Raw genomic sequence first — 21742 nt, 5'->3', positions numbered from 1 at the left:
TTCTCCCACCCTTCTGTGCCTTATATATTTCAGACCAAATTTCTACACAAGAACATCAGAAATGTCAGTCAATTCTAAATCACAAACTCAATAAAGATAGATGTTCAATTATACTTCTAAGTGACCCCACAAATTGAGTATTTATCTCACTAAACACTCATTTTTCTAGCACCATTGAATACTCTTACTAACACCTTCACACACAATAGGCCTGCAAGAGTCCTTCAGCTATAGAAAAACTTCATAAAACTCAGTCTTTTAACAATGGGTCAATACAGTTCGCATTGCAATTATTGAAAATAAAAGTCCCCATTGTTAAAAAAATAACCTTAATCTTATTTAAGTTTGAGAATAAAACTTAGACATCCTTATAAAGCTGTTTGGAAAAATATGACAATGAAATGTTTCAAAAATTACTCCAAAAGATGGAAAAAAAGGAAAACAAAGGGGAAAAGTTCATTCAAAGATATTTGGATAGTTTTCATTTTTGTCTCCCTTAGTCAGCAAATGTTTATTGAATGCTGAAGGCATAGGGATGCTGCCATAGTTTGTGCAGAAAGCGATTTGAGAGAAAACAGGGCTCTACCTTCTGAGACTTTATTTATTTATTTTTTTACAGGGACAGAGAGAGCAAGCCAGAAAGAGGGACAGACAGGAACGGAGAGAGATAAGAAGCATCAATCACAGTTTTTCGTTGCGACACCTTAGTTGTTCATTGATTGCTCTCTCATATGTGCCTTGACTGTGGGCCACCGGCAGATCGAGCAACCCCTTGCTCGAGCCAGCGACCTTGGGTCCAAGCCGGTGAGCTTTTTGCTCAAGCCAGATGAGCCCGTGCTCAAGCTGGTGACCTCCGGATCTCGAAACTGGGTCCTTCGCATCCCAGTCCGACACTCCACCCACTGTACCACCGCCTGGTCAGGCTACCCTCTGAGACTTTAAATGCTAGTGCTCCATATATGTGCAAGCTGGATGAACATTGTTCATTCATGAGGTGCTGATTGCCCATAATGGGTAGCTATGTTTTTACCTTTAAGGATCTCACTTTCAATGAGCTTGTAGATTACTGAGGGGAAAAGACAAGAACAGCATGAGCAAAAATATAAAGGGGAAAATTTTAAACACTTCTAGAATAGCAACAGCATATAATAAGTATTAAAGAAATATTTATTAAATAAACAGAAAGCACTATAACATAGGTTCATGTTAAGTCCTAAAATATTAGAATAAGAAACTCAGTGGGTGTTTCCTGAACGTAGTATTTGAACTGGACCAGAAAGAGATTTATTTACACTACCATTGACAGGCATGAACAAAGACATTCCAGTGCAAAGCCACAGAGGCAGGAAAACCCAAAAGTAAGTGAGCAGTTGCTTTGCCAGGATTAAAGGTAAATAGGAAGGGAGTTTAACCAAGGAGCTAGAATTTTAATCATTAGGTAATAAGGAATCAGCAACATTATTGAGGAATGGTAAGACGGGATTAGAATTTTGACTTAAGAAGGTAAATTGCCAATGGGTGTTAATATAGATTGGAGGGGTGAGATTATACAAGGGAGGAGACCAAGTCGTGTTTGTCTCTGTATCAATAACTGCACAAGGCCTGCCTATCAGTAAGTATAGTGAACATTTGTCATCTGTTAACAGCATCCAGCCTCTGCTTCTGGTAAAAGCACCTGAGCAAAATCATAGCTACCCCTGCTCAGCCCAGTTGCTCTGGAGCTAATACTGGCTCCAAGAAAGAACAGGTGACCCAGGCAAGGTTGTGGCCTCTGTGATGGATTCTAGAAATAGCATGTGACCTAACTTAGACTAAAGAGATCAAGCCTCACGATTTTTGTCCAAACTTTGGGGGGGGGGGGATCCTTTGATTTTTTTCTCATATTGGGTTTGGATAAGCATCAGGGAAAAATACCTGTTTGAAATAGAGACCACACAGGAGAAAGTATACTTTATGTTTGTGATATAACAACTTCCTTACTTGCTTAAGCCATTTTTGGCTGAAATTTTCTTCTAACTTGTAAGTGCAAAGGATCCTGACTGATATAAGAAGAACTTTTTTAATGAATAAGAATTGAGTGATGATTTTATATACAGAAATAGAATAGATCTAGTATGAGGAACACTAATCTTTGGTTAACCAACCAACCATATCACTTCCCATCCTTGGATGCCAACAGTCAATTAGCTTCACTTGGAATCTCTTTCACCATGAGCTATGATTCATTTCCACCCAATAATATTAAGATCTATGTTTCTATCAGGTCAACAACAGAGAATCACAATACTAGGCACAGAGTAGCAATGCAATAAATCCTTTGATTTGTTGCAGAAACTAGGCTATAGAGACAAAATGAGTCATGATGGATCCTGTTTTTAGAAAAAGGAGTTTCACAGCAAATGAAATGTCCTTAATACTATAAATGTCATTCAGCTGGCCCAGGTGACCTTCATTGGGCAAATGCAAGAGAAGCAGAAGACGCCATTTTAATTTGAGCTCGCCCCAAGCAATGGCCCCATTAATACCAAAACCATCAAATACACATCAGAACATTTCAAAGCTTTAAATTCTGGGTGTTTATTCCAAACTGGTCACAGCCATTCAGTATTCTCATAGTGGCATTACATTACCAAGGCTTTGGCTGTCCTGAAATAAAGTAATTGCTCTCCTCTGCCTTACCTGTCATTAAATTGGTGGGCTTTATACATCATTCATAAGCCTCCTGGTGTTATGTATTGTGAATCTCTCTGGCTCAAGTCACATTTGATCAACAGACTGAGAAACAAGTGTTCCAGCCACAAAACAAAAATTCTATAAGAAGAGAAATTATTTGAAACATGTTCTGGATTCAGCTTACCTTCATACAGTTAACTGGATTAGCTGCCAGGGCCATGTCTCTCTGTGAATTATTTGATAAATTTGTGACTCTTTTCCCTAGGGTTCTGCATTGAATTCATTAAATATTTACTGAGCGCCTACACTATGCAAGCCACTGTGCTAGGTCCTGGGGCAATATGCTGTTTTGTACTATTAGATGTCATTCTTCAAATCCACAAGAAAGTAACAAAGAATGTAAATGATGAGGACATGAAGGAGGAAACAAGAGGAGGTGTGTTGTGTTAGAGTAGCAATAAATAGGAAAAAGAAGCCTTTTAATGATAGTCATTATTAAGAAAAAATCATTTTTGGTTAAATCCCTAAATAAAATTTGCAACACATACCAGAGTAATTTAAAAGAAACAGAAGCAATAATTGCTTCCGGCATAAATAACATTATTTCATTACCTAGGTAATACTATGGTAATAATCAATAGATTACCTCTTTGGTGAGGCTTTCTCTTTTATACTACCAAGGTAGAAAAAACAAACAGTTCCCCCTCAGCAGATACAGAGGTCAAGAAAAGACTATTATTTGTTTCATGTGTGATGCCAAAGTACCTTCCTTCCTTTGCCCCTCCCTCCCTCCTTCCTTTCCTTCATTATTTCTTTTCTTCCCCCTTTTTTTTCCATTTTATAAATTTTACTCAAAACCACTAACAACTATTTCCATAGATTTTGCTATTGTCAAGTTATATTGGTTAGAAATCCCTTCTAATGATTAACTACACTGGCCCACCACACTCTTGACCTGGAACTCCGTAACCCCTCAGCCTCAGATAGATCCTCGGGTACTACGAACAAAGGCAAAATCTTTGGGTAAAAATGAGTAAAGAACAGGAACAGGATTATAACGAAACTCTCCATTTATCAGTACTTTCAGAGGCATGGGAAAAGTCAGTAGTCTTGAAAGCTTACAGCATTTCATTCACTGCAGAGCTTGTATATTCAGTGATGAGAATTTCACAAATCTGGGGGCAAATCATCCTCAATATACTCACAAACAAAAACATACGTTGTCCTGTTGCAAGCTGTTCTATTTAGTAAGATTAAAGGCTAACATGAATCCATAAGGCTAACATTAGGCTCCTCAATGTGACCCATTTAGCTATTTAAATCACAGGCACTAAAATATTTGCGGGGGGGGGGGGGGAGCTCTGTCTAGTCGCTAACCAGTGCTCAAGTGAGGATCTTTTGCTGCCTGTTACTTTCATTTTTTTTTAAAGTTTTTATGAACCCAAGACCATTTGTAAATGGACAAACTGAGCTAAACCCATCCTCATTCACTTTATTTACTACTGTATAACTAAGAGGAAGGAGGACAAAAAGAGGGAAAGATGAAAGGAAAAATTGATTGAATCTGGTATATATGACATCATAATTATAGCAAAACACATTTTTCCATAAAAAAATAGGAATTCCAGCAAGAGCTTGTACGTACATAAACATCAATATTTGGCATTTCAGTGTAAGCTATTTACTGGTGGAGTTACATAAAAACAAACCTTATCTGAACACTGTTGTAGACTTTTAGTCAATTGATGCAATCAAAATTGAATTTTATTTTATTTTGTTTTAATTCACGTTACCTCTTTCTAAAATTATTTCAGACATCAGTTCAATCATTATGCATTTGAGTTCCTATAATAAAACTCAATTTAAGAAACAGATTTTAAAAACAATTCTCCTAAGTGAGGGAGAATAAAATTGGAGAACACAGACATGAATAGAGAATTAATTGCCTGTTATACCCCTATTCAGATAACCACTATTGATAAGATAACATTAAAAAATTTTTTTCTTATGAATGGATGTAAAAATTGGAGTCATGTTCTATGCATAGTTTACATCTTACTTTTTCCACTTAATTCTACTGTAGTCTTTACTCAGAGTAATATATATTTTTCTATTTTAATTTAATACCCTTTTAATAGTCCATCCTATGTCTACAGCATGCTTTATTTAACCAATCATCTACTGTTGGGTATTTAGGTTACTTCAGTAGGCTTTTCTCTATGGGTATATTTTTAGGTCTGATTCAAGTCTGAAAGGGGTATTCTCGTATTCTCTTCCTGTTCTATGGTTCTTTGGGATAGAGTCCCTCCCACAAAGCCTGCTTACCCCAATCATGTAAGAATTCCAGGTCATGGCCACAAACTGCACTGCTATAACATGTTAAGGAAAATTACTTCTGTCTAAATCATCTGGTGACATCTTTTTACTTCAGGTACCAACATTAAAAACCCCAAAAAGAGTAACAATGGAGGTATCATTATTATTAAAAGATGTCTCACTTTTGCTTAAATATAATCATTTACATCTTAATTTTCTAAATCCTTACACTTTTAGGCCTCAATGGTTTACGTTTAACAATTAACAATTACAATATTCTTAACAAAGTTCCAATAAAAAATAACCAACTTTTCATTGATATGAATGGTCTACCTGATTCACAGTCAAGTAGTTTTTAGACCTTAATTATTGTTAAATGCAAAACAACATTATAAAACCAAAATACAATTTAAAAGCTAAATCTGAATCCATTTTTACCAAATTCCATTTTATATTTATATGTATCCAATAATTTTATAGTCTCATAATCAGAATTTTTTCAATGAGCCTTATATAATAAAATTTCACATGTTGCCAATTCAACTTCATGTATACAAACACATACAGATTTAAAAAATTGAATGAAAGTATGTCAATTGTTCAGTCCTTGTGTTGTTTCTAAATGTTCACTAATATAAAAATCCTGCAATAAATATCTTTTTTTAAATGGTTTTTTAAAGATTGTATTCATTCGAGAGAGGGGAGAGAGAGAGAAAGAAAGAGAGAAAAAAAGAGAAGGGAGACACAAGGGGGGAGGAGCAGGAAGCATCAACCCCCACACGCACCTTGACTAGGAAGCCCAGGGCCCCAAAACGATGACCTCAGCATTCTAGGTCAACACTCCATCCACTGTGCAACCACAGGTCAGGCTTATCTTTTTTAAAATTCTAATTTCCTAAGGTTAAATTCCTAGAAGTGTATAAAAAAAAATGGGCACTTTTATGTATTGCCAAAATACTCTTCAAAGCAACTACATTGCTATCAATAGGATTTGAGTAATGCAGTTTCACCAATATTGTTCCAGCAGAGATTATTACACTTTAAAAAAAATTATTTCTAATTTGACAGATGTAAAATGGTAACTGCTTATGGTTTTTAATCTATGTATTTCTATGGGTTGCTCTCTCAGGAGCCCCAGGGAGCTACAGGCAGAACTCTCCTTGGCACTGTGTATGAAGTGATAGTCAGAATAAGCAGATACATAAATAAAATGGGTCACTACAGAGCAATTTCAGTTCATTGAGACATCTCTCCCCTTCTAAATAAAAGATGATCTAGGGAGTTGATACAAGTTTGTATCTTCTCATATCTGAGACTGTGTCATCATCACGATGATTTAACCCGACTATTAGGGAATGAAGGTCAGTTTTTCTGGAGACTAACACTATTCAATTTAGATTTATTTGATATTAGGGCTCTTATACACAATGACAGGGAGAAATGTTTGTTATGACACAATTTATTTTTTATATGAGCATCCTTTCTGCCAAGACTCATAAAATACTTTACAGTGATACATAAGCTAATGGTCCTTGAAGAATGCTGATTTTTCAATGTTTATTTAACTTGTGATTTTAAAAAAATGATTGTTTTATTTTCTGGCAGGTAACAGCCAACATTCCAACAACTATGTTGAGAGAAAACAACCCAAAGGGGTTAAGGAAGATCATATATCCAAATCATCGTGATTTACTTTCTGGATGTCTCACCAGAACTGAGGAAACACAACGTGGGGGTGGAAACAAAGAAGAGGAAAAAGAATTAGGAAGAAAACAGAAATCCTCACCAACAGGGAAAACCTGTCAACCAAGTAATATTTTTTTCCTAAAAAAGTGAAAAACACTCTCCTGTCTTTTCCCAGCAAGTGTGATGCACTCCTCAGCTGTATGGTTGACATTTACATGATAAAGTTAGACAATTTGAAGTTCACCATATCAAATACAGCAATGGCTCCCCAAGGAACAAGAAGGAAGAATCACTGGCTGTACTGCTGAATGCTGTAGGCCTGTAGTATTATTTTCATGAATTAAATTTACAACCAGCTGGCTTCTTGCTTTTGCTTTTTCATTGAAGTCAAAGCATCATAACTCCCCATTGAGATGATACTGACAGTTCTCAGATAGACTCATTGGCTTTCTCTTTTCTTTTAGCCTCAGTCACTCATCTTAGTGCAGAAACTCTGGGAAATGTTTACTTCCAAGGGAATAAAGTACAGGTAGTGCTCTAAAACCACATGAAGTGACTGAGCCGGTCAATAGTAAAGCCTTTTATTCTCCAAGGACATAAATTCAAAATCTGTCCATTGTGCCACCACCTGGTCAGGCAAAGTTCAAAATCTGAAATCAGGAGAAAGTCTCAATGGGTTGTAGGTCAAATGACTCAATATCTAAAATGCAGAAAAGACAATGTTTGATAACTACTCACTTGAGGGTTCCCCAGGTCCTCTGTTACTAGGTAGTTCATTTATTCTTCTTCATTCTCTCTCAAATTCCATGCTCTTTACACTTTTACCATTGGAAGGGAAGGAGATTAATCCAAATAAGATTTTTTTTTCAATTTCTATAATGCCTAATTAAAAAAAATGTTTGAAACTTTGAAGAGATCAAATATGATCACAGATGTGACCTTCAGCAAAGCTGGTGGCAAAAACAAAGAGGCATTTGGAAGATTGAGACGAGACAGTGAAAAGAAGCTTCTGTGTTAGGTGGGGTTGAGTTCAAATTTGAGTTCTGAAACTATCTGTACAATCCTGGACAGGTCATTTATTCTCTTTAGCTCCCAGTTTCTTTGTCTGTAAAATGGAATTAGGAGCTACTTAAGAAAGTAATTGCAATGAAGGAATAAGATGATAATTTAAAGATTCTAGTACAATACCGGTCTAGTACAATGACTGGCATACAACAGGTAATGAATAAATGGCCACTGATTCTGCTATTGTAGTTTCCAGGGGTTTAAATTGTGACTTCACCCTTTTTTCAGTCATCCCTGAGGACAGATGGCAATGCTCAACTAAGACTCATGAGGTGGCGGCTGGTGGCAAATTTGTTAGCAAGGTGGTAAGTTCTTAGTCTCTCTTAAGACTATTTCTCTCAGAATACTTAACATGAAGCCTAGTGAACCAGGTAACTGACAATGAAGACTGTGACTGCTTTGTGAGTTATGAGGAACATCAGCCACAACAACATATTTATTGAGCTTTTTAAGTATTAGTTGGGTAGAGATAAGACATAGTTATAGAAACTAGAGGTTGTGGTATTAAATACCTTGCTATATGATTAATAAGATGACTTCCTGGAAACATATAAATATATGTATATAAATCTTTTAAAATTATTTCAACTGTGTATGTTGAAAAATGAGCTAAGTCATAAGTTAGGAGAACTACAATGTTTTAAAGGAAAAAGATTTAGAGTTAAAGTGGTGCTCAGTCAAGGTACCCAACACTGAAGGGATAATTTACAAAGGAGCAGGCACCGTGTGGAGAAGCCATGGTGGAGAGTGCTACAACCCAAGTCTGGTACCAGAGGGAAACTGGAGAAATAATAGGAGGGGTTGTGGTCACTGGACCACACAGAGACAGTCCAGCAGTCACCTTTCAAGGAGGGAGCTGAGATCATAAATACTTCAGCCTCACTCTCTTCTCATCCTCTGATCTGCTAGTGTTCCCACTGGCTCAGTAGAAGCCCTGAGGCCAGCGTGCAGGAGAGTCCTTGGCTGTAATCTATGTAAGTCAACCTCCCAGGGCAGTGAGCAAGGTGAAGGGTGTAGTGTGGGCCTGGGCGGGCAAATGGGAGGATCTTCAGACTACACACAGACCCAGGCAAGATGAAGCCAAGTCCTAAGGTGGGACATTTCCTAGACCAGATGTTCCTTTAGATCAGGAATTGTATCTTGCTCATTTTTTGTAACCTATTACCCAAATAATTGCCTACTTCAAAATAAGCACACAACCAATATTTGTTTTAGAAGGACCAGTATTGCTTGGGGATGTACTTCGGTATTAGATATTTTTAAGAAGAACATTTTCAATTTGCCACTAAACTGATCAAAAGCTTGTCTCTGCAGAGTCACAGAGAAATAAGAAAATACACAAAGTGGCAAAAGCTTGGCATGTGAAGTCAAAACTGTCTTATCTCCAATGAGCTGTGCAAGACAGCTCTGCACATGAATGGATTCCACAGTCAAGTTTGGCTCTCTCACAACAAGTTAAAGCTTAAATCCTATATTAATGCTATTGACTGACATAAATGGAGCTCCACGATTTACCTAAAGCAGCTGTGCTTTCAGGTTAACATTTGGAGAAGCAAATTTAAAGAAGAGAAGAAAATGAAATAATTCTGGGAATTTCAAAGTTAAGCTTTCACTATTAATTTTTTTTAGACTTTCTGGGTTTTTTTTCTTATTAAAATTCTCTGTAGTACTTTTTTATTTTTGAACAGATTAAAATAATTGTACTAGGATTAAATGTTTTAAACCTTGGCCAGAGTTTTTACAAAAACTGACTAAATAGAAAACTCTAGCAATTGTTTAAGCAGGACAAGTGATGTTTGACTGCAAGTTACACATTGGGACATAATTTCGGACAGTGTATTTCAAACAGTTAAGCAACATAATTTCACATTATAATCTAGTACTCACTCAGATATATATAATAGGTTACAATGTAAAGTGTTTTTCTTAGTGTAGAAAGTGACCAAACATTTTGAAATATACTGCCTAAAATGCCATGGTAGCCTTCGCCCCGCTTAAAACATGTCTTAATCAGTGCTATAGATATATATGTATCTTCTATTTATTCCTCCATCTGGAACAAATACTGTGTCTTTCTATGTACAAGGCATGCTGATAAATTATATTCTTTTCTAGTCTGTTCATTTATTTTTTTAAAATGCTGACTGTCACCCACTAAATTAATTTCAAGATTTAGTAATGGGTAGACACCTGCACTTTTAAAAGGCTTGACTTCACTTAGTGCATATATATAGTACCAATTGTGGAAAATAAGAAAGCACAAACAGCCTAAAAAAGAGATAATGGGGAATGAAGAAACTAAAGAGAAAAATAATGGAGTCATTTATCCTATAGAAATGGCTGGGCCCATTTTATATTAAGAGAAGAGCAGGAAACAACCTATTAATTCACTCACACTCACATTTATTTTTTCCCATTAATTCAACCATTCCTTCCACAAACTTGGAGTTACTGCTCTATGTTCTGTCTTGAAGACAGAAAGATATGAGGCAAAGCTTCCATGCTCTCCAGAAGTTAATAATCCTGAAGACGAAGGCAAATACGGACATAATTACTACAGGGACGGCAACAGGGTACTGAGGGAAACGGGGCGTGCGCTCAGCCTGACTGGGACAGGCAGGCGGATTGCCCCGAGGAGGGCAAGCTAGAGGCCCAGCACGCTAAGTACCCCCAAGAACCAACCAGCTTGCCTTGCAGGGCCACCATTAGGGTAACCTAGGACTGAATCCTTATTCTGTCTTTTGCTACCTGAGTGACCTTAGACAACGTTCTAAGCCTTAGCCTTTCCATCTGTAAAATTAAAAGGTAATACTACCCTCCTAAGGGCATCATGGTAAGGCTTAAACATGTTGATGTATAATAGGAGCCTAGCACAGTTCCGGTGGTCCTGCACACGCTCACTGCTTTTATCACTGTCCCTGTCAACATCAAGATCCTCATTCGACTTTTGCCCCCCAAAGCTGGTGGCAAGACTTCTCTTGTATGATGGCATCATGAATGATTTGACTTTTTCAGGCGTACAGACAGAAGTTTTTAGAGAAGAAAGGAAGTGGAATAAAGACTCTAGGACAAAGCGCTTCGCTCTGGAGTGTCTTTTCCTGAAGTTTTAATATTGTAATCTGGAGTGTTCCATCATGTAATTTAAAATATTTTGATGCTTTTGAGACCTAAGGGCACAGCATCTAATTATTTCGAGATAAAATGTAAAATAAGGAGTAAAGGGCTAGCAAACTGCAAAATCTGCCAGGGGCAACCGTCAGGGGAGACACTACTTAATGTAAGACACAGCTTATTAAAGTTGTACAAAGGTTCAGATGATAACTGATCACTGATCTCTATGTGCTTTACATAGTTAGAGGAAACTATAGAGGATATGCGCCGTCAAGACTCACAGAAGCCTACCCCAGCCACAGTAAAATCTGCTATTATTTTTTCTCTTACCCATTTACCCAAAATGTTAATCACACTCATAAATTCTGATTCCCATTTAGTCATTGGATCTAAAAGGGAATTCATCCAAGCTATCAGGCTCAATGTTTCCATTTTGGTGATGTGAAGGAGAAAGGTAAATGCTCTTTAAAAGACTCCATCTCTCTATCTTAAATCAGATAAATGAAAAATAACGAGATGCTGGTATGGGTTATAATCATGTTACTGCTTAGAGCAATTACTAATGCAAATGAAGAGTAATGAGGGCAGAGCCATTTAGTCTTTGATGGCATTGCTGACTCCTGGATACCCACAGTGATGAAACATCAGATGCAATACTAAGACTTGGTTCTGCAGAATCTCATTTATTTGCTGAAATCAAAGGTTGGCTTGTTTTTTAATAGATGAGGCCAGAGGACCAATGATCAAAAGGGAAAAAATGAGAAAAGACTTCTTAGTGAAGAGTGAACAAAGAGTTTAGTAAACTATATCCTTAAGACTTTGACAAGTTGTGTGACTTCTAATAAAAAACAAACAAACCAGTAGTTTCTAATTTGTCTCAATTTTTATGCTTAACACATCATGACACAGAGATGAACAGTCCAATTTATAAATGAACAAACGATTATATAGAGGTATATAGAATATATAGAAATAACTGACAAGCACATGAAAAGATGCTCAATATCATTAGTTTTTATGGGAATACAAAGCAAATCCACAGTAAGATGTCACCTTACAGGGATTAGGATGGCTATTAAAATAAACCAACAAGTGTTGGCAAGGATACAGAACAATTGCTAGTGGGAATGTAAAATGGTACAATGCACTCCTAGGAATATATATCCAAAAGAACTGAAAACTGGTATTCAAACAAAACTTATACAGGAATGTTCAGGACAGTACTATTTACAATAGCCAAAAGGTAGAAACAACTCAAATGTCCATAAATTATGAATGGATAAAGAATTGTGGTATATCCATACAATGGAATATTATTCAGTCATAATAAGGAATGAAGTACTGATGATACATGCTAAACATTGATGAAAGTTGAACACATGATGTTACGTGAAAGAAACTAGATACAAAAGGTCACACAGTGTATGATTTCATTCCAATGAAATATCCAGACTAAGCAAATTCATAGAGACAGAAAGCAGACTAGTGAGTGATTGCCAGGGGATGGGGAAAGTAACTACTTAATAGGTTGGGCTTTTCCTTTTGGGTGATGAAAATGGCCTAAAACTAGATAGTAATGAGGCTTAACATTGTAAATGTACTAAACACTGCTGAATTGTACAATTTAAAAAAGTTACAATGGTAAATTTTATATTATGTGTATTTTCACACACACACACACACACACACACACACACACACACACCACACACACCACTCCAGAAGTTCTGTAGATAACAGTAAGGGACATGTTTAGGGGGTAGGAACATGTTTGAGAGAGTTCTAGAGGCTTTTCATCAAAATTGTGTTTGCTAAGCATGAACATAGCTTCCACTTAGCCTGGATATTTACTTAGGAGTAAGAGATGGATAAAGGCTGAGAAAGAAAGAAAATTATGGAAAGTGTCCCATAGCACTGACAATGTTAAAACATTTTATAGAAGTAGACAATCTTACCATCTGAAAACAATTAATATGAGATATACCATTCCTTGTAGTGGACATACAGAAAATAAAATAGACTTCATGTATTCAACAGAGTTCACATTTTATTATCTATGTTTATTTAGATGAACTTAGCCGACCGTTTCTGCTTCCAATGTCACCTCTATTCTTCCCTGCAACATGGAAACACTGCTCATTTTCTTTTCTACTCCTGTGGCATTTTTTATTATTTCATGCAGCAACAGGGAGCAAATATGTTTACATACTTGTAAAGCTTCTCCCCTCAGTAGTCCACAGTCAATTCCACTCTATTCCCATATTTTTTTATCGATGCTAATGCATCAGCCCATTTTGAATCTAACTCTAAAAACAAGGAATTGGAAAGAACCAAATTTCTCAGAAATAATGGTTCAGAGATTGTTTCTGTACAACTTAAGCAGAGGTGTGGGTACTCGCAGCGGCATTTACTGAGGTGCTAGGAGATATAGAAATCCCAGAAATAATATGGTACATCTTCCTGAATTGTCAGTTTTACTCCATGACAAGGGATTTAAGAACATTACTTTCCCATTAAAACAGATACATTATGGAGCAAGATGCAAGATCCATGTGTATTTTAAGATTATACAAAGATTTAAAATAAATTTCTCACTAGCTTCCAGACTCTGAGGAGGCAAATCAGTTCTGCACTTCCTTTAGGAATATGTAAAAGCACTTTGTAAACTGTAGCAGACCTTGCAAATCCGTAGCAATGGCGTGCTGGTGGAAAAGTATGAGAGTCGTATCTGATGCCACACAGAGAAGTTAAAGTCTTGTAGCAGAATTATATTGTGCTTTACAGTTAGTTCAGAGTATTTTCACATATATAATTTATTAATTCCTTACCATGCCCCTGTGCAGTTGGCATTTTATAGAGAAGGGTGAGGAGGCTCTGAAAATTTACACCGTTTTTATTAATAGGGATAGTAACAGCCACAGTAAGACTCCAAGTTACCCTAAAAGACAAAGCAAAATGCTGGGCTACAAGAAGGAGGGAGTATTGGTTTAAAGTCAGTGGGTAGAGAATAGTCATGCAACTGCAATCCTTCCCGAGAGAGCAAAGTGTTCTCTTCCAAAGTAACTGAAAGAGAGCAGCAGACACACTGGGAATTGGGGTTAAGACCTTGCAACTGAAATTCCCCAGACTGCACACTGACTAGCAATTAAGGTTACGTCCCCAGAAGATTGGGGCATATCTTGGAGAAATAAAATGTCTCGCTAGAGTAAAAACCTACATATAATAAATTAGGAATCCTCCCAAAAAACTGGCTAAACAAGATCAAACTACAGTGTACACTAAACTTTGTACCCAACACAACTTTTCTTTACCCTTTATTCATTGCTTTATTCTTAAATGTAAATCAGCAGCAAATTGTCCTAAATTGAGAAAAGCTTCCTAAATGAAAGCCAAAAATCAAAACCAACAGAAAATAATGAAATGGTTAAAAAATAATATGCATATATAATATGTGCAGGAAACAGAAGGAAATGCAATGATGTTGTAAATAAAAAAATATTGCATACATAAAATAAAGATAGGTGGTTATGAAACTGCAGCACTCTGAGAATGCAAAAGAACTCTTGAAAATGAAAAATTTAATAGCCGAATATTAAAAACCTAATGACCGGAATATGTATTTAAGTAAATCTGCCAGAAAGCAGAATAAAAGAACAAAGAAATGAAAGCTGGAAAAAAAACAAAACAAAAGAAACTTAGAGAACAAATACATTATCTAATAGGAAATTAACAGAAGTTCCAAAAGAGAATTGAAAAAATAGATGGGAAGAAATTATCAAAGAAATGATTCAAGAAAATTTCCCAGAGCATTAGAACAAACTGGCGTCTTCAAGCCTAACACAATGCATTTAAAAAGACCCACACTTAAGCATCTCTTTGAAATATCATAACTCCAGTGATGAAGAGTAATTCTGAAAGTTTTAATGAGAAAAGGGTAGATCAGGCACAAAGGAGCAAAAATTTAGGAGTATCAGAATCCCAACTAAAAAGTAATGGAAAAATTTCTCCCAAATTCTTAAGGAAATGTTTTCCTAGCTAAATTCTATACTTAACTACAGTATCATTCCAGCATGAGGGTAGAATAAAGATTCTTTCAGACAAAAATGCAAGAAGTTTATCTTTCTTATCCACCCTGTCTTGAAAGTTTCTAGAAGACTTAATCCAGCAAAATAAAGGCAATAACCAAGAAAGAGAAAGAAAGGATCTAGAAACTGGAAGTTCAACCACAAATGTGATGCAGGGATCCTGTGAGCACAGTGACTAAGAAGCCTAGAGGACAACCTGTCCAGTTGTGGTAACATGTTTAAATATTAGAGGAATAACTGACAAGCACATGGTGGTATTGATGAGCCACTTAGAAAACTGTGTAAGTAAAAATGCAAAGCAACTAATATCACTCAATATTTGTTTTAAGAAAAGAAACATAATGATAGCATGCTTTTGGGCTTTGCAGTGAATAATACACATTTTTAAACACTGAAATTTAACACACTTAAATATATGGTGAATCTATATTGGAAGAATGAGTAAAGAACATGTGTAGGGCATGAGAGAGATAAATTCTCTACTGCCATCACAGAACTTCCTTAGAAAATGACTAAATTATCAGACCAGAGAAGTGTGTGTGTATACACACACACACACACACACACACACACACACACACACACACACACACACACACCAGTGAGATCTCTGACTCCCGGGGCCCAGCATGGGCATCAGGGAAGTCTTCCTGGAAGAGATGTTCCCAAGTTGCATCCTGAATGGTTCTGAGAAGTCTCAGAAGTTTAATCAAGGTGGAAAACCATTTTCAACCGCTGACAAAATTTCATGGAAATTCTGAAGGTAACAATAATTAAGCTGTGCATCCATCCTCACATTTTCTTGCTTTAGACTAGAATTCTCCAATCAGAACTGGTTATTTCAGACAATCAAGCTGCTCTACTCAGCATTTTCATATTCCTTTAATGAGCAAAGTGGAGAAACTAAGAAAATATTGCTTAAGAATTATAGTTTGACAACCAAAATCTTCTGAGCTCAATATTACTGGGAGGGGTTCAAGGAAGTTCAGCGCCCTTGAAAATGAGAGGAAGAGACTCCTGATTAAGTCTAATAAGCAGAGGGTACACAATCTGTCAGCTGGTGAAGAAAACCGCCAGTACTGCTGCCTGTTGTCACTCTGCTCACTGCTAGATGCTGTTTCCCACTCATTCTTCCAGGGAAGAAGGAACAGTGGAAGTGGATGATTAACGGTAGTGACTCCACAGCAGAGGCCTGATTCTATCCTGTGCACATCACACTCCCTGTAAATAAGGGCAACCCTTGATGTTTAGGATGGTAAGGACTCATCAGGAAAGTGAATTTTTGCTTACATGCTGGCCAATCAGTTTCTCCTCATTGTTTTCTTTTTTTCTCATGACTTTCTTTTCCTCTAAGTATAAAAATAAAGAAGACTTACCATGTAAAATTCAGACAACATAAACTATATCACACAGAAAGTCATTTACTGAGCATTGACTAAGTTGAAGTCACTGTGCTGAGCATTTATTACCAAGGCTAGAGAGACAACTGGCCATTCTCAGATTGCGCAAGCACTTGCCCATGAGCAAGCAGGTAGTTGGGGAAATACCACCACCTACACCTCTGTCAGTAGAGGAGGCTGAACAATGAGATATCTTTGACTTAGGAATCCACAGCCGGGGCTCTCCTGACTGCTCTGATGCTCACTAGTTGCATGACCTTGGAACAGCCTCTTTTCCCTTATCCATGATCAGGACTCAGAAAGACACCTGTCCTTCATAGGGTGGACATAGGAATCCAATGACATCAAAACCAAGAACGTAGTCTGAAAAATAAAGGTCCTGTGTGACTGTATGGTAACGTCTCTGCCATTTTTATCTGCCAGGGATTTTTAAACTGTTATTTTCAAGATTAAAACGGCATATCAGGCTTTTCATGAGCTCATCCCTGAAAATGTTTCCAACTTCATTAGTGTTTTATGAACTTGTCTCTGACTAGACTGTGTGCCTAGCACAGCGCATGGCCCAGAATTGGTCTTGAGTAAAAATTGTTAGTAAATGAGTAAACAAATGTTGTAGACGTTGTCTGAAAAAAAAATGCAGAAAACAATTTAGAGCCTGTATAGAGGATTTTTTTTTCTCTCTAGTCACAGAAATATGGACAGATTGAGAAAGAACCTTCTAATATCATTTCCTCTAACTCTAACGGTCCACAATCTGATCTAATTTAGAGAGATGAATGTTAAAGATGGGATACCATGTTAGGGGTTCTCAGCTGACTCACTGGGAAAGGAAACACTCTGTGTGGATGTGGTGAAGCTTGAAGTCGGCCAAGTCTATCATAAACTTAAAAGCTAATCCTCCTTTTCCAAAACGGTGTCCACGTATTTGCTTCTGATTCTGTGACAAGTAGGAAGGCAATTCCAGTTACTTGAAACAGTCGTCTCAATTCTTCTAATAAAACAAACTATTCTCATGAAAATTTGTCTTAAAAAATAATCAGACACAGTGTTTTCTATACTTCCAGTTTCAAGACATCAAATTGCAACCATTATAGAGTCACCTAGAAAGCAAGAGTAAACAGCATGGACATGAAATAACACTTTCTTGCCATCTTTCCTAGGTGGGAGACTGGCCTTGTAATGCATAAGGCAATATCAGAAGGCTACTTTCTAGCATACTATCTGTTATTTTCAAATAACTTCTTTCAATATCTATAAAATAACTTTTATAGATCACCAGACTTTAAAAACTTGAAAAGGCCAAGAAAACTAAACCACAGTTTCCCTCATACTTCAACCAAAGCCATTAAAATTAAAAGATAAAATCTTTTTTGGTGTAGGGACTCTTGGTGGGAGTGGGGGAGAGAAAGGGAAGAAACAGGAATCACAGAGGGCCATGTTGTGATATAACTCATCAGGCCCTGGCCAGCACATCTCAGAAGAAGCTCTCACTTGGACTCTATAAGAGAATCTTGCAGACAGGAGGCATAGCCCTCCCAGTTCTAGGATGAATGAATTGAGTTACCAATCTTTAAGGTCAGGTTGTAACACACTGCCTTAACATCTCCGGAACTGTTTGAATTAACAGTGACAGGTCTGCCTTTTGCTTTGGTTATATTAATTAAAAAGAATACCAGGAAATATGCTGGAATAAAACCAAATTTTTACTCTCCTGATTTCAGAGATGGAGACTTCAAGGAAGAGAAATTTTCAGTAACCAAAATTTTGATATTATAGATGTCGGAGATCATAGGTGAAATTTACAGAAAGCCAGTAATTTAAAGAGAAAAGATCTTACACATAGCAGGAGACCATCTGATCTTCCTTATCAGTCCTATGTGTAAAAAAAACAAAGTTTGAATTCCCCAGGAATATGATGAAAGAGTATGAATAGCCAAGCTGTTTCCAATCAAATTTTTGAGTCTTCAAGAAATGCATTAAAGACACATAGATATGGATTGAAGGTCATGTTCTGTTGTTGAAAATCAAAACGGAGCCTCAAAACGGGTAGTGTCACAATGCCCACTAAGTCAGGCCACCAGGTCAGTAGTATGAAAACAATGCCAAACTAGGTGCAAATCAGGGGTTCTCACCAGGTAATAGATCTATTGTAGGAAAGAGATTAAAAAAAAAGGTAAGTATTTGTTCTTGGTTGATTGAGCAAAAAGAATTACCTGATACTTTTTTTTCTAGTTCACACCCTGGCTCCCTAAAGCCCGTGATAAATTATACCACAACATGGGCAGACTGCCTCTTGGACCCTCACGGGGTAAAACCAATCTAGTAAATTCTGAACTCCATCACACTAAGAAAAGCAAACAGTGATGTGACTATTCCAAAAGAAAGAAAAATAAGAAAATCCACTTACTTTGGGTAATAGGATATACTGTATTATTTGGGAAGTGTCAGGATTTTTCTTTGTGCTTGTACTCTGCTTGTGGAAATGTGAAAATGAGTGTGTAACCTCTACGTTCACATCAACTGGTAGAAGATACAACTAGGGTAGGAGGAATAAATCAGTTTGGAATGCAGTTTTTCTGTAGATAAACTCTAGGTGCAAAATTGAGAGTTAACTGATCATTAGATCATAGAGGGGAATAGAAATCAACTCTTTCATGTCAGGAAAACTACTTCTGATGTCACTTCACCTGACTTAGGACACAGTTAGAGGTCTCGCTCTCTTCCCTCTGACACTGAGGTTCTTCCCACTCATACGATTTGCTTTATGCCCCTGAGCATTAGTACTTACGGAGTGGAATGAGAGAACATAAATGGGTGACAAAGGCTCTAATTAACTGACGAGTGAGACACCACCAATGTGGCATTGAGAGAAATTAAATGGTTTGAAGATTGAGACCGACATCCAGGGAAGCTTACCCTTCCAAGGTGTAGTATTCATGACACGGGCCAAAGAAAGAACTGTATCGGATGATGGGTAATGTTATTTGTCTCGATATGAAACTGTGCAGCTTTTCACAGAGCTTCTGGCCAGTTTTGGGGTGTTCTCAGTGTAGGACAGCTAAGTGTGTGGGCTTTAGAATCAAATGTTGATTCAAGTCCTCCACCTATATTTCCTTCTTCTGCAAGCTGAAGCAAGTCACATACTCTCTGAGGCTCACTTCCCTTACCTATAAAATAAAGACAATAATCGTACCTGCCTCATAAGTTTTTCAGATGATCATATATGATAATGTAGTACATGGTCCAGAGCTGGCATCGAGTAACGGTTCAACAAATTATATTTATTGTCATTTAGACAATGATTATAGAGACATACACCTTTGTTCCACCTCTGGGTTAAGCACATCCACATTCTCCCACATTTCCTTAAGGAACTTGAGTCCACAGTGCTTTCTGTTTCTTTTTCTACTCAGTAGCTCCTGAGAAAAAGCACATCTTTTATCTTATTTTCTCTGTCCTGTTACTGCCAGATAGGAACTCTCATGATACAAAACAAGTTTAAAATTTCCATTTACTTTAAACAGCAAGTCATAAAATTAATCAATTATAGCAAATGAAGTTCTAATGTTCCCGAGTGGTTTGAAGGTAAAAATCTAAAACAGAAGTTGATGAAGAACAATAAGATATTACCAAGTATAATTCTATTTTCTAGAACAGGGAAAAGATATGCATGTAGCCAGTATTTTGCCCTTGGTACGCACAAATCTCTGCTTTCAAATCCTGGTTCCTGTAGCCTTCCCAAGGTTAGCATGTCCCGATGCCAGTCACACCATCTCTAACTCAGGCTGTTGTAATAACCAGCTAGTAACCTGAACTTGGATCTTTGACTGAATCTCTTTTACAATTTTGTTCTCACTATGTCCCATGAAAAGAAAGTCCCATCAACATTGTACCCTCCAGCACACTTCAGACTTCCAAGTCTTTGTTCTCACTCAGACTGTTACCATGCCTGAGTAAACCTTTCTCATCCTTCCTTCTAAAACACCCAGAACATCCCTTGTGAAACCAACCGTATTTATATTCTATTAAGAAATGACAGCACATACACGTATTCACCTTCCACTAAATCCTATGCGGTGGTGTTCTTATCTCCATTTACAGAAAAGTGAGGCACACAGATTTAAAAGTGTATCTAAATCTCATTACTGGTACGTAGAAGCTTCTTCCAGTCAGTTAGAATGAATTCTGCACTCGTTTCTAGTAGAGTAACTTGTTTATACGACAACTGTGCTTGGTACAGTCTGACGTGTTAGAAGCTCCTGTTTGCATTTACCTTTGGAGTCTCAGGGTCCAGCACTGTGCCTCACATTTAGCTGGTGTTTAACTAATGGCTACTAACTGCACAAATGCAAATAAGAAAAAATGCAGCTCTCTACAGATTTCCCTAACCTCATGTGTGCTATCATATCTTTAGTTGGTTGCAAAAATAGGTTAAATGGCAACCGAATAGAAATGAAAGTCAGTAGATGAGAGAAAATAAAAGTTTCAGAGATGATTTACTTTTGTAAAAGGATGTTTTTCAACCTACAGCAATAACCAAATGCTTTAAACACTCCTAAATCTGAAGAGTTACTGACACATATACAGAGAAATTGAAAATATAAAGCATAGAGCTTTTGAAAGCCCCAAACCTTTTTAAACAAACTTCCCTTTTTCATTTCTGTACATTACATTTTATTTTAAGCTATACATATTAGGGAGAGTTAAGAGTCTCTTGAAACAGCTTAGTTTAGTTTGGACAGTAACTCTTTTGCAAAGATTCTTTACTACACCATTTCCCCAGAACTCTTCTCCCTTAGGTATCTCAGGAAAACCAATAAAATATGACATTTTATGCCCTCCCTTGGTGATCACTTACCTCCACCAACAGGTCAGGTGAAGAGTTACTAAGGAAGAATTACTATGAAAGAGTTACTATGTTACTATGGAAAACCTTCAGACGTTTCCAAAAAAAAATCTCAGTATCCACTCAGCCTTCAAGAAAGGTATGTTAGCAGTGAGTAATTGGGTCCTTATTTCAAAGAAGAAAAAGAAAAAATGAGATTTTTAGCACATCATATCATTACTTTTCTGATTTCAAGTTAATTTTTTTTAGCATAGTGTTGCAGATACAGAAAGCAAAAAACTGTTCCTTGCTCAAAAGTAAGTTCACCTTCTAGCTGATCAGGAAGACATTTACTCAGATAGCTATTTCATTCTACAACCCAACCAGTACTCAGGAAGTATGAAAGCCCAAAGGAAAGAAGGAAGAACTCTGCCTAGGTGTGGCCAAGGCACGGAGCGTTCACGAAGGAGGTACTACGTGTGAGCCTCAAGGAAGCCCCTGAGTTGGCTCAGTGGAGAGGTATGGAGGAGGGAAGGTAGGAGCCAGAATTATAAGGAGAATAAAAGGCACTTATGAGCATA

At 37.0% G+C, this 21742-nt stretch overlaps 1 protein-coding gene across 2 annotated transcripts in view; it reads right to left on the bottom strand.

The window, feature by feature from the left end:
* Window positions 1–21742, bottom strand: part of ST6GALNAC3 (ST6 N-acetylgalactosaminide alpha-2,6-sialyltransferase 3) — a 598932-nt gene that overhangs the window by 177671 nt on the left and 399519 nt on the right. The window lies entirely within an intron of this gene.

The sequence above is a fragment of the Saccopteryx leptura genome, chromosome 3 (assembly GCF_036850995.1).
Source record: "Saccopteryx leptura isolate mSacLep1 chromosome 3, mSacLep1_pri_phased_curated, whole genome shotgun sequence".
Taxonomy (NCBI): domain Eukaryota; kingdom Metazoa; phylum Chordata; class Mammalia; order Chiroptera; family Emballonuridae; genus Saccopteryx; species Saccopteryx leptura.
This window is presented reverse-complemented; position numbering and strand designations above follow the sequence as displayed.